Source organism: Pithys albifrons, chromosome 1, assembly GCF_047495875.1.
Source record: "Pithys albifrons albifrons isolate INPA30051 chromosome 1, PitAlb_v1, whole genome shotgun sequence".
In the NCBI taxonomy this organism is placed as follows: domain Eukaryota; kingdom Metazoa; phylum Chordata; class Aves; order Passeriformes; family Thamnophilidae; genus Pithys; species Pithys albifrons.
Window position 1 is genome coordinate 24,377,412 of NC_092458.1, and position 13,080 is coordinate 24,390,491.

The window sequence follows — 13,080 nt, forward strand, 5'->3', positions numbered from 1 at the left end:
TGGCACTCAGTGCCACGTCCAATCTCAGTTTAAAAACCTCCAGGGATGGGGAATCCACCACCTCTCTGGGCAGGCCATTCCAATGCCTGATTACTCTCTCTGGAAATAATTTTTTTCTGATCTCCAACTTAAAATTCCCCTGGCAGAGCTTAAGCCTGTGCCCCCTTGTCCTATTGCTATGTGCGTGTTCTCAGTTGTTTGTGATGGGGAGTCTGGCAGGCCTGTGACACTGGTGATCCAAATGCTTCTTTGACTGGGTAATGAGTGTCTAGTGAGATGGACAGCTGTGGGGGAGGCTGCCAGAACTCAACCCTAAACCAAAATGTGCTGCTCCTGCCTAAAATGCAGCTATTCTCTTTGCCTGTAGGCTCTTCTCCCTGCTAAACTGGAGTCAGGCACAAAGGATTTCTGCTCACATGCACTCCACAGCCCTTCCTACAGTTCTTTCATCTCACTGCATTTGAGACCAAATTTGCCCTCCCCAGAGTACTTGATGAGATCAGGGACACTTTGCTGTAAAGTTGTCACGATAAATGGATATTGTTCAGGCTCAAAACTTCTGGTTAGAATCTTTCCTGGGATTTTTGAGCCCACAGGTGTCTTGTAGTAGCACCACTCAATGTACCACAGTATTGGCTTGTTTGGAGAACAAGCTTTTGCATTTGTGATAAACATATTTACAGTGAAGAAAGAAACAGAATTGCTATTCTGGGAGGAAAAACACCAAACCACAAAATCCAACCCAAAAAAAGCTCCACTCCCCCCTAATATGGAGGATGAAATCAAACCTGCTGCTGAAAGAAGAAGCTGGGGCAGTCTGCAGGCACACACAGAGACACAGGCAATGCCTGTGTGACAGAGAGCAGGAGCGAGAGGAAGCCTTGAAACTTAAACTCCTCCTGCAGCTCTGCATCTGCTCTGAGTCACTGGTATGACTCACACTGACAGTGTTCACGTTAGCTAGTGCTCAGATGGAGCAGCTCTGGCAACAGAAGGAGCAGGTTATATTATTGATTACCTGCTGCAGCAGACAGTTGCACCAAGATTTTTTTTTACGAGCACGGATGAAGGAGGAGAGGCTGTACTGAGCACCATTATTATTGCTGTTGTGTTCATAAGGTAAGAATGCCTGTTTATTTGCTAGAAAAACACATGAAAGGGAATTTGGAGCTTGTGAAGTCTGTATTTCTGTTGCTGTTACTCTCAGAGGACGCTGATCTTCGGAGCTGCGTTACTGCAAAGCTTTATCTCAGCTGTTTGCTGTGCCATATGGAGAATCATATGGCTAAATGGGCAGCGTGAGTCCTAGGAAACAAAATAACAAAACATTCTCATTCATTGATGTTATGTAAGGATGGCAGCCATGTTAAGGACAGAAGACCTCTTTTGAAGAAACACTGCTGCTAGATGGTAGGGCAAGGGAAACAACTAGTTTTTAAGGAGCTCTCTGTTCTTTGGAGAGCACTGCAGGTTTCTAGTTCTTACTTGAAACTACATGTACTGACTTCTTAATTTCTTTATTAGTAGAACGAAAATCAGTGGCATTACAAATAGCAAAATAATTGTTTACCTTTAGAATCAGAGTGTTGTTTTGCCTTCAGCATTCAGGCTAGGACTGTGCATGTGATCCGTGCAGTGCCTGGATGTAAACATTTCTTAGAATACCGTAAATGATACTTCCAGATATTGGGATGGTTTTCATCTTGTGCCCCTAACAGCCCATATGTATATATATGTCCTGTTCTGACAATTAGTTATATGCAAAAAATGGGAAATATTCTAGTTTTCTGGCTAGTATTGACATATGCAGGGTGGGCAAAACATTTGTTTGTAGTGGCCTTACTGCTATTTTATTCACTCTGATGATGTAATTTTAACGTAGTTTACACTGATATTGCTTATTATCCTTATATAGAATTCACTGAACCTTGAGCCGTTGCTATATTACCCACAAGAGATTTTATAAGTTAGGGATTCTGATTTTGAACTGCAATCGTGAATTTATCTTAATTTCTTTTTTCTTTTCCTTCTTTTTTACTTTTCCCTCCCATTTATTTCGGATTTGCATGGCAGTGTGCTTTTAAAGTGTATCTTACAGTGAGGCTGGCAGCTGCTTTTAGTGACAAGGGAGCCTGTTCACTTGTGTATTGTTTTCAGAATGGGGGTATTTTCAAAACCCAGTCATTAAGAAGCTTACTTTCAGGTACTTGCAATTATCACTCATTTCCTTGTAGAATTTACATAAAAATGACCACTGTCTTCTCAAAAAAACATACTGGCATTTAAAATTGACAGCATACTTTAGGTTCTTCTATTTGCGAATTTATAGCATTTGCTGATGCACGGTGTTTTCATTGCTGTGAATTAACTAGATTTGGTGCTGCTTTCTATTTTAAAATAGATTAGATGTCTTAATAAAATGTAAAGGAAGGTATGTTATTGAATTTGTGGTATCTTTATGCTACTTGTGATGTCCAACTTGGAAAGCTGCAGTATGAGAGAAGCTTTTAAAACAATGTCACTCAGGGGTACCCATCTCCCAGAGCAAAATTTTGGTGACTGATGTTAATTATTTATGTTTCAGACATAAAGTATTTCTCATGTTACAGCTTTACAAGTGCATGATAGTTTTAACAATATTAGGGTTGGTTTTGGGACTGTTCACTAACAAACTTCTGGCACATGGTAGTCTTTCTTTCCCCTCACAAATCTAAACAAGTAGAAATAAAAGTCTTTGCAGGCTTAGTTTTTCCACTGATTTGTATCTGAATTATTGGTTTCTAAGATTCTGTTGGAATTGTGTTTTCCTTCATGATTGATTGCCTTTGAGCATGTCTGCATTTAGAGTATGAATTCTGTATCACGTCAAAACAGAACAAATAATGTAATAAAACCCAGTTATCTTCAGTTAAGTTTGCATAATTTCCTTATTAATGCATTGCGGTTAAATAATTAACTGGTAATGTTTTTAAAAGACATTTCAAGAACGTGCTTAGCATCCAAAACCCAAGATACCAGCCTCTGTGTCAACACAGCCCTGAAGACGTCCTCTCCATCCTACTTGTCCATAAACTCTTTGTGCCAGAGCTGACCAGCAGAGAGAACCCCTCTGATTAATGTCGTTCTCATGCCGTCTGCCATGACCCTCTGTCTGCCGCTGGAATGCCATTAAGTGGAAAAGAACATCAGCTGAAGAAAAGAACAAAAAGTCCAGTCTTGCAAGATAGCTAGACAGTTGGAGAGCTTCTGGGAAGAGCTAAGGCAATTTTAGTGGTGAATGTTGCAATACCATCTCAATAATTATGTGTCTTCTTTGGGATATATTAACAAGTTACCACTGAAAACATAAATATCCAAGGTAGAAGAGATTTGTGCAGGGAAGTGATCATACCTGTGTTAAGTGCAAAGGAACCAGCGACATTTGATCCTTCTGTGCTGAGACTTTGTAGAAAACACAATAGGGCTTGTCAAAGCCTGCCCTCCAGGCACTTCGAAAGGTAGTTTTTGTTACCTTAAGTTGGCTTTGCATCAGACTGCAAAGGTAACAAATGACAGAAGCTAGGGGATTATTTCATAGGTATTTTGGCAGGACTTGAAGTGTGAGAGTTCATGATCTCCTTGGCCTTTCTTTTCTGTAAACCCAAGCTGAATATCCCACTTTACTGTTCTCTGCTCCTATTCCTAACCTATGGCATATCATGGCTGTGTTTCTCATCTCTGCATGGCTCTACAGAGCCATATTTTGTTATCTCTGCCCTCACTAAAGCTTTTTCGAACTTCCTGCTGAAATTTAAGCCCTCTTTTTGATTCTCATAAAGGGGATCTGGTGTATCTTGTTTAATTATTTGCTCCCTTTGGTAGTTTTTCCACCTAGGCAGGCCTTGAACGGTGCAAAGCTCATGTAATTCCTCTCTTCCCTTTTGCTTCTGTGTTGCTTCTGCAAACCGCAGGTCTGGTGTTCAGCTGTCCTTTATTTGTTTCTTTCCTTTGTAAAACCTGTAAAACCTACTGCTTTTTTTCTGTGGCTTATTTTGTGGCCATGGCCTAACCTTGTTACTCTGAGCCTTTTGTCAGCCTTCCTGGCACTTGGGTAGCAATGCTGCTCGATTAACTCTGAGCTCTTACGTGTTGTGCTTTCTCAGTCCTGGGGCAGAAGTTTCAGAACAGACAGTGGCATCGTTCTTGGGCATGTTGTGGTAGCTCTCCCTGCCGTGACAGGCGGAAATGGCTCTGCAGTAAACACAGCTGGTGCTGTGGTAGAAAGTGGAGAAGTGAAGGGCATAGGGAAAATAAGTAAAGTATTGCTACAAAATTCTTGAAGCTCTGACACCTCTAGCAAGAGGAAGCACTGACTTTTTTTTTACACAAAAGCTACATCAGCAATGATTTATAACTAGCCTTGCTAAATGGCTGATGAAGAACTTAGAGGAAATCCAGTCTTGTAATTGAAATTAATTTACATGAGTCCTCTTTAATATGGGTGAGTTTTTATTGTATTACAGTTTAAGCTAATGATCAACCCAAACATGGACCACTGCTGTATACTCTGAGTTTTACACAGAGTAAAAGATGGTCCCTGCACTGAATAAGGATGTATATTCCTCCCCTTCCCAAAAGAAAAGATGGTTGTGGTTGCTATTTGGCATTAGACTTCCTGAAAAAGGACTCAGCAGTATATGATCAAACAGCAGTATATTAGTGTTTGTGTAGTACATCCTTGTTACAGATCAGCACAGCATTTCTGTTTTCAAATTGGAATTTGAAATGGGGGGAGGTATTAAGTTTGTATCAGTTGATTGGATTTTTTTCAAGTATTTGTTCCTTTTTTTGAAAGAAACAAGCCCATGTAAACTGGAGTTACATTGAAATAAAATTCTTGCACATGGCAGTATGAATAGCACCATTTGCAATACTGAACTATCTTGTTTGTTGGAGAACTCTACCTATTCGCATAATTTTTAGAGATGACAATTTTTGCATCAGGTATTTTTGGGGTCTTGTATATATGTACGTGTCTAGAGGGCATCTCCTTGGTCCCTGTTCCTGTTTTTTGAAGACTTCTCATTTGGATTAAATTTCTTGCCTGATTTTACAGGGGAGGGGGAAAGAACTGTTACATCTTTGTTTATAGTGTGTCCTGAAAAGCTCCTCACTTAATGCTGGAGCAGTTCAAGCAGAGGGACACAGGGAGGTGGTGAACATGTCCCATTTGCCCTGGAAGGCTCAAGCTGCATTCTGTAAGCTTTTGTATCACACAGAAAAAGTCACAGTCTCAATTTTTGTCTGTTGAAACCTTTGTGTATTCTTAAGCATGTGCTAGTTTAAATAAAGAGTGAAGGTTACAGTCTATATTCTGGGTATAGCAATTATGGGCCTTTCATTTGCTCTCGGGGTCTGAGTTTCCACTTGACTAGTCCTTTGTGACTGCAGTCTCCCTGCCCTGCTCAGGAGTCAGGGCCAGTGTAAGGATCAAAGTAGTTAATTTTGCTCAGGTTAAATGAGATTATAGCCAGGGTTATGATGGTGTGTTATTTCTGTGCAGAGTTCTCCTTGTATTTTATAGGGACGCAGAAATCTGGGATTAGCTCAGTTTTCATTTCACTTTATTGCTTTGCCTTTGAAAGCAGCAGAGTACCTCTGACTGCTGTGTGGACTTAAATAAATGGCAGTTTATTTATGTAGGTTTGATGTCCCACATAATTGTGAATTGACCTTCTGTGTTCAGGTGAAACACAGTTTAAAAGGAGTGGGTTCATGATCCTTAATTGAAATTTACTTTTTAGATAAATACTTGCTAGTGCCAGATGGCAAAGCAGCTACAGGCAGAGGGGAATAACAGAGCGTGTTCATTTCTGCAGGTTATTTGTGCAGCAAATCTATTTATTAAAAACAAATGAAAAGAAGATAGCACTACAATATTCTGGATTATACTAAAGCCAGTAACTTCGTCAGGTTTCCTGTGTGTGATGGGTGAATGTATTCTAAGTCCCAGATTCCTGAAATACAACCTGCTATAAAAGGTTTCCTCTGTCTCATTTCAGAAATAGACACTAGTGGTCTGAATTTAAGCAAACTATTTATTTTTTCCCTGACATCGATGTTATTTCTGTCAAGCAGTTGGAAGGTCTTCTCCTGAGGACATATGGACCAGCATGGTAAAATGTTCATGCGTTTCATGCACATAGAAGGATGTGAAATAAATTGTACCATGCTGGCAGTGTCTTCTGTTGCTTCAGGAAAGCTTTCAAGAGGAGCTCTTGTGAGCTCTGTGCAATAGTATGGAGGATTTGTGTGAAAAGGATTGTGTCACATATGTTACCAGCACTAAATATTGTGGCTGTAAATACATGACATTAAAGTGCATGCAGCTGAGCCAACTAGAGCGAGGTCTTTCTGTCATAAACCCTCTCCTGAACGTGGGTGTCTGGGAAAAGTTCATCACATTATTCTCTGTTCCTAAGATAAGTGGATGACTTTCAATTGTATTTTGGTAAACAGGAGGTAGTGAGTAATAGGAAGAATGTGGCCTTTGTGGTTTTGCCTACATAAGAAAGATTTCTTATGATTATCCCATAGCTTTGTAGACTCTGATGGGAACATGGTGTAGAAAATGCTGATCCTTCTACAGGATAGTGATTTTATGCAAAAAAGTTGCATGGAGAAGTGAATCTTTTGGTGGTGCATATGCACTGAGGCAGGCCTGCAAACTAGACCAGAAATGGACTGTGTGAACAAAGTCTAATGGAGAACTAGAGGGCATTCTCTTGGCTGCCCTCCTATGAATTCTACAGTTCAGCTGGGGAATAGAAGGGAACTAGGACAAGTTTGGTCTCAAATTGATGAATTTCAGAGGTTACAGAAAGTAACTTGAGGGTGCATAAGTTTGCAGATTGGTCATTTGTAGAATTTATAAATTAGTGTGAGTAAGCATGTAGTTTGCTTTTTTTCCCAACACAAGGTATTGCTTGTTACTGGGCAGAAGCAAATTAAATGAAGTTTTAGTCCTAAGTTTGTCTCAAAGTAATATGATGTCTCATAGAAGTTCCTACAAGAAATCCTGCAGGGCTTTGTCTTTGTTACTGAATGTTCTCTAACAATTTGTACAGTCAATTTGTCTACAGCACTTTCACTAAAATACATGGTGAATAGAAATATTCACTTCAGGATGTGGGCAATGTTATAAATTCAAATAAGAAGTGGGAGTTGAATTGAAGGGAGCTGTGTTTGACAGTGTTTAATCTATGCTTCAGTGGTGGTCTCTGGAGTGAAACCTGTGGTCTCTGAAGTGAAACCACCACTACCATTGCAGGAGGTGCTCAATAGGCTTATTTTGATGAGCTCTACAAAGCCATGGCTGGGGGGATCAGAGTGAAATACAGTCGGAATTATCTCCCATGACACAACCTTAATTTGTCACATTTATTGCTATATGGTGAAATTACATCCTTTATTGTTACCTCCTTTTTACCAGCATCATTTGAAATGGAATGCTGTTGAGTATTACTGTCTTTTGAAGACATCATGCCATTTCAGTGCATGGGGGTAGTGAAAAGGGATAAGCACCTTCAGGGTACAGAGAGCAGTGAGCGAGGGGACCTGGTTTGGCACAGGGAAGGATAAACTTCCATTTGCATAGGGAGGACATGGAGCCAACAGCTGCTTTTGTTCTTGGAAGTGAGGGGAGGCTGCCAGGATCTGTGTGTCTGAACTGAGGAAGGGAGAGGCTTGGCTTCAACACCCATGGTGTCTCAATTTTGACTTCCTTGTAAATGCTTTGTCTTTTTTGTGGGGTGCAAATATTTCCTAGTAGGTCAAGAAGAACTGCATGTTCTTTTCTGTACTCATTAGTGGGATTTATATTTCAGACATGTAAACATCACCACAACTGTTAATTTCCTGGAAAATCAAAAAATATAACAAAGGGCCACTGGTAAGATTTTATTGAGGGCTAGAAAAGAATTGACACATTAAGAATTGTCTCTTTAAAAACTGGCAGTGTCTTTAAATAGCAATTTTGCATCAAATTTAGCAGAAAGACAAATGGAGGGCAGAACTCTTACCAGTGAAGATCTGCTTAGGTGGTGTTATATTTGTGATAAGCAGATGGCAAGAACTCTAGTAATTTGACTCAATTTGTGTGATGATTTGATACCTCTTCCTTGCTTGTCATGAGCAAGACAACCAGGATAAATGGGAAGAGCCGTTTTCTTCCTAGCACGGTGCTTTATCGTCACTAGCAATGTCTGCAGGCATCTAAAAGGCTTCTAATAAGGGATGTGTCACATAGGCATTTGGGAGGGCTGTGGTAGCTAATGAAGAATGTAATCGTTTGCAGCATCTATTTTTTAAAAACATGACACCTTTTCCAGCTTCTCTACAACCTGCATTTTCCCCCCCATTCCTTTGTGATTCATATGTCCGAGACAGAAGAAAACAATGTCTTTACAGTAAATATGTGACTGTTTATATTAATCATGTGGTTTCCCCTTATTGTACTGCATGTTTCATGGCTGGAGTGCCCAGTGTTGCCATTTATATCAGCTCCCAAGTTGCATTTGGGGGTTCATGAAATATGTCTGCATTACAATGCCAGTGCAGTGAGGAAAGCCCATCTTACTGTCTCTGACATCTCGGAGATTTGTGTAAAACTGAACACCCATAGAGAATTATCATTTGCTTACACTACATGAAGATAATTTCCAGCCATTGCTACTTGAATGTTTAGTTTTACGATGGAATATTATCTTGCCTGAAAACATTGCCTCCCATGATAAAAAATTAAAGACAGGAGCGTGGACATTTTATAGCTAAGTAAAATGTGTCTTACTGTGACACTGATAAAATTAATGAAAGAAGGGGGTGAGAATTTTAGATACTGGACACCATTAATTTACTGTCAACACTATTATAAAAGTGTTCAAGGTGATGCACCGTGGTCCTGGGTTGTCACCTCATCTCTTCTGCATAACTATGTAGTAGGTGGTTGGATTGAGAATTCTTGTAATATTGAACCACGTCTTCTCTTTAGTATGTAAAATAGAATATGAAATACAGGATCCACTTGTGCAAACCAGTTTGACTTTGAGACTGTCTTTTGTAATCTTCTTTTCCTGGCTTCCCATTTTGCAGGACTGCACTCTTTATCTAGACTGACTTGTGGAGATGTGTATGTGCCAGTGTTGAGGAACAGACCTAATGCTGGGGCGTGCTGTGGGTTCTGACTTAGTTCATACTGGGGAAGTATTGCTGTGTGCTGTGGTTTTCTTTCCTTGAAAATCAGGTGCAGAGTAAGGTAAGTTGTACCTGTGTTTCTGCTCAAGAAGTTGTGACTCATTCAGGAGCACATCCCAGCATTAGGAATGCTAAAGCACTGGTGCAACCAGTGATAGAGTTGCAGATGTATGTTGTCCTTCTTCACAACCACGAGCTGATAATAGATAACACTTTAATCTCCCGTAAGCACAGGTTGCATACATAATGCAAGCAAATCTGAAATAATTTTGGGGAAGTCATACCAAGACAAGTGAGTTTCCTCCTCTTCTGTAAGGTATGTTCGGATGTAATGGTGGTAGCATCTTGTGTAAGGTAGTACAGCAAAAAGAGTTGCCACATACATCACAGAATGAAGTAAGTTTATGTTCTTTAAAGTCCTGAAGACAGTTATTTCAGAATGGGGAATGAAGAAAGATTTCAGGAAATAATTTATAGTTTGTAAAAGCATTTAAGGAATGCTGTAATTTATTTGCCACAAGGCAAAGGAAATCAGAGAACAGCAGGAAACACTGTATATTCTGCTTTCTGTCTGCTTGTGACTTGTACCAGGGGTCATAACTATTTTGACCTAGAAAAAGAATGTGCTGCCTGAGTTTGTAGGCTGATTATTGGAAATGTGAGCCTTTAAAATACATTTACAGGAAATGTCTTCTGAGCTACACTGGGCCTGACTGCTTGCTTTGAATGAGCATTCATTTGCAGCTCTACTGTCATGTGGTTCATCCTCAGCTGCTTGTCTGCTGCAGAGGTTCTTGATCCTCAATTTTGCCAGCATAATCAGCAAAGAGTCCTTCCCCATCTCAGCTTTGTCCTGTTTTTTTTGTATTTGAAGCAGTTGAATTTATACCAACATGTGCCATTTTGCTGACAGACAGAAGGAGGGGAAAGGTGAGGAAAAGCAATGGCAGACAATAACCCAGATTGGCTCAACTCTCAGGGCAATAGCACATCTGTTGGACTGTGCCTGGATAAAAGCTATCAAAGGTAACCTTTGGGCAAAGTAGGTTTGTTTTTCTCTGTTTAGCTAGTAGACAGAAATCACACCTGGTGTCATGTGCTGCAGGTACCTTTCAAAGATGCTGTCACCACATTTAATTGCATTGAAAAATGATTAGTCGTTCCTTCCTTCCTGGAATGATTTAGTGTGTCAGAAAGAGGGAAGAAAGGAAGGTGGAGAAGAAAGTGAGGGATTTCCCATGGGAATGTATGTACTTCCTTTTATTTTTGTGTTTGTTTTTTATCACACATCAATGTTTCTCAACAGAAAATAGTGTCATGTGGTTCACTTTCTGCAGTATTTTGGAATAATGGTGTGGCAGGTTTGATTGAGAACTAGTGTTCTCCTCAGTTCGTGTCTAACCTTTATTGCAAGTACAGACGATTGGGGAGGAAAAAATCTCATTATATATCATTTCCTTACAGCGAAGGATTTGAATGGCTTTTAAAATTCAGCAGCAAGCACTAAGGCTTGAACTGCCATCATCAGTTGATTGCAAACCAATTTCTGTATCGTTTCAATTAAGCAAAGCCATGCTGCAGCCTTTAATAGAATCTTTTTTTCTGTCATGATCATTTCTTAATGCAAAAGGCCAAAGGCAGAGCATGTCAGGGAAATGCTGCTTTGGTGTGGTTTGCAGTAATGCATTACCAGACTCTACTATGGTTTTACTGCTATTATAAGGCAATGTAATGTAAAAACTGAGGCAGTCCCGTGGTGTAAAGCAGAGCACTCTGGACTCTGAATCCCAAGGACCTGAGTTCCAGTCTCAGTGGGGACCGTCCCCTGGCAGTTCAATGCCTCCCTGCCATCCCATCCTGTCAATCTCGGATGCTCAGCAGGGTCAGCCCCGGTTAGTACCGGGTGCTGTGACAGTCCCGAGGACTTCCCTGTCACTGTCTAAGCTCACTTGGCCGTGGCAGAGGGACCTCAGGACTTAAAGGGTGGGGCCAGTTCTGTGCACGCTGTGCCTCACCTAAAAAATCCACTGTGCAGGCTGGAAGGGCACACCCACATGGGGAGAGCCCTTCCCAAAGCTTCGTTCTTGAAGTCTGGCCATACATACAATGTAAAAGCTCTACAATGTAGAGTGGGGAAGGAGGCCTTGAGTTGGTGCACAGTTAGTCGTTCATATGCAAGTGCCATTCGAGTCTCTGGGCGTCCACTACCTGGGTGGGTACTGCTGCTCTTCAGTTTAGTTGTTATGACTAAAGCTAGCACTTTGATGGTTCTTAATCAGGTACCAAAGCACAACAGGTTTGGAGTGCAATTAAAAAATGTAGAAATGCAGTTGAAGGACCAAAGTTGCTTTTAAAATGGGGTGCAGAGCAGGACATCTGCAAGAGGGCAGAACTTGTAGAGATATCACTAGATAGGTCTTGCCTGCTCTGCAGAAGTTGCAGTGTTTTTTAAAAAATCTTGCTGATGGGCTGCTTTTGAAAGACATCACTATCTAAGTGCAAATGTTCTGCAAAATGGGTGTGACTTCCTGAAGGTAGTGAGCAAGGTATGAATATAACTTGGCAGCAGAGAAACTCGATGTAGTTACTAGGTCGCCTTGTCTCTGTTTTACAGATACATGAGCTAAGCCACAGAATTGAAAGGGATTTGCCTGTGGTTGTAGAACTAGTCTCTTTTTTTGTCATAGTGTTGGAAATAGAATTTTTAGATTCCTTTATAATTTCCACCATTTAAATTTCTTTATTTTAAATTAAATTAATAATAACTGACCAAATTTAAGTATTTATACTAGATGTCCTGAAGGTGAATGGTTGTACAGTACGTTACAGGATTACGATGTAGCAGGTCCATGGTATCAACCCTACATCTTGTGACTGTGGTTTTCCTTGAGTAGCTTTCATTGTGTCTAGGAGCTTTCACAGTACATGCCCTACTTCTAGAATGGAAAAAGGAAAAAATAACTATACAAAATAAATACAGTCAGAGTTATAAAGGATACCAACATGAAACTTTTTGTGCCTGTACTGAATTTACAAAAATAAAAATGATTTAAAATAGTATATGACTTTTTTGATGAAAATTTCCATATCACATTTGACCCTGAAAAGAGCTCCATATAATGTCAGATGTCTCTGTCCTCACTGAGGGACTCTCCAAAAGCCAGGATAAATAAAACTCTTTGTAACTTCTCATCTGAACTGACAGTCATAGAAATGAACATCAAGTTTATTCTGCCTTTGCCTTGGACAATGAAAAGAGAGCAAAACTTGAGCTGCTTTATAGGCCACTTCTTTGAAGAGGTATAATTTTGTAAGAAATTTTAGATGCTTTGCTGATGAGTGCATGGAAGCACAGGGCTGGATGGAGTTTGCTGCGTTGTTGAGTCTGGTTTTAACAGTGGCATAATTCTCCTATTATAGAGAAAACAAATTTTTCCTTGGCTAATCTAGCTTTATTGGTTGCTATTATTCCAGTTACATTTGTAATTTTGTTAACATCCTATTTATATTAGTGCTTTTTTCACCTCTCTGGTGTTTAGCCCTTGTCATGTATTTCTGAAGAGCAAGTTGTAACTCATCTCGTCTTCCACTTTGCTGAGCTTAACAATTTTTTGGAGAAGGTACCTCTTTGTTGTCCTTATAAGCCTTTCTCTGCATGTGTTAAAGACTGAGATGGAGTTTAGCTTACTGGGGCAGTATTTCTAACTTAGTCCCATCACTGCTTTTTGTAGTGAGAAGAGCACATTGTCTGGTACACCCTAATGCAGTATCTGCCCTTTTTGTGGCTGACACAGAGATCTTTTTTCTTGGTTTTCCTCAAATAATAAATTCCCAAATGATGGAGGAAGT

General features: G+C 40.1%; 1 protein-coding gene across 19 annotated transcripts in view; it reads left to right on the forward strand.

Moving 5' to 3' along the window:
- INPP4A (inositol polyphosphate-4-phosphatase type I A) overlaps positions 1-13,080 on the forward strand; it is a 135,207-nt gene that overhangs the window by 40,179 nt on the left and 81,948 nt on the right. For 2 of the 19 annotated variants that reach the window (XM_071582159.1, XM_071582195.1), the window contains exon 1: positions 741-1,119. The exons of the other annotated variants lie outside the window; for them this stretch is intronic. The gene's annotated coding sequence lies outside the window, so the exon portion shown is untranslated. Of the gene's footprint in view, positions 1-740; positions 1,120-13,080 lie in introns of those variants that run through there. 19 annotated transcript variants of the gene reach the window in all.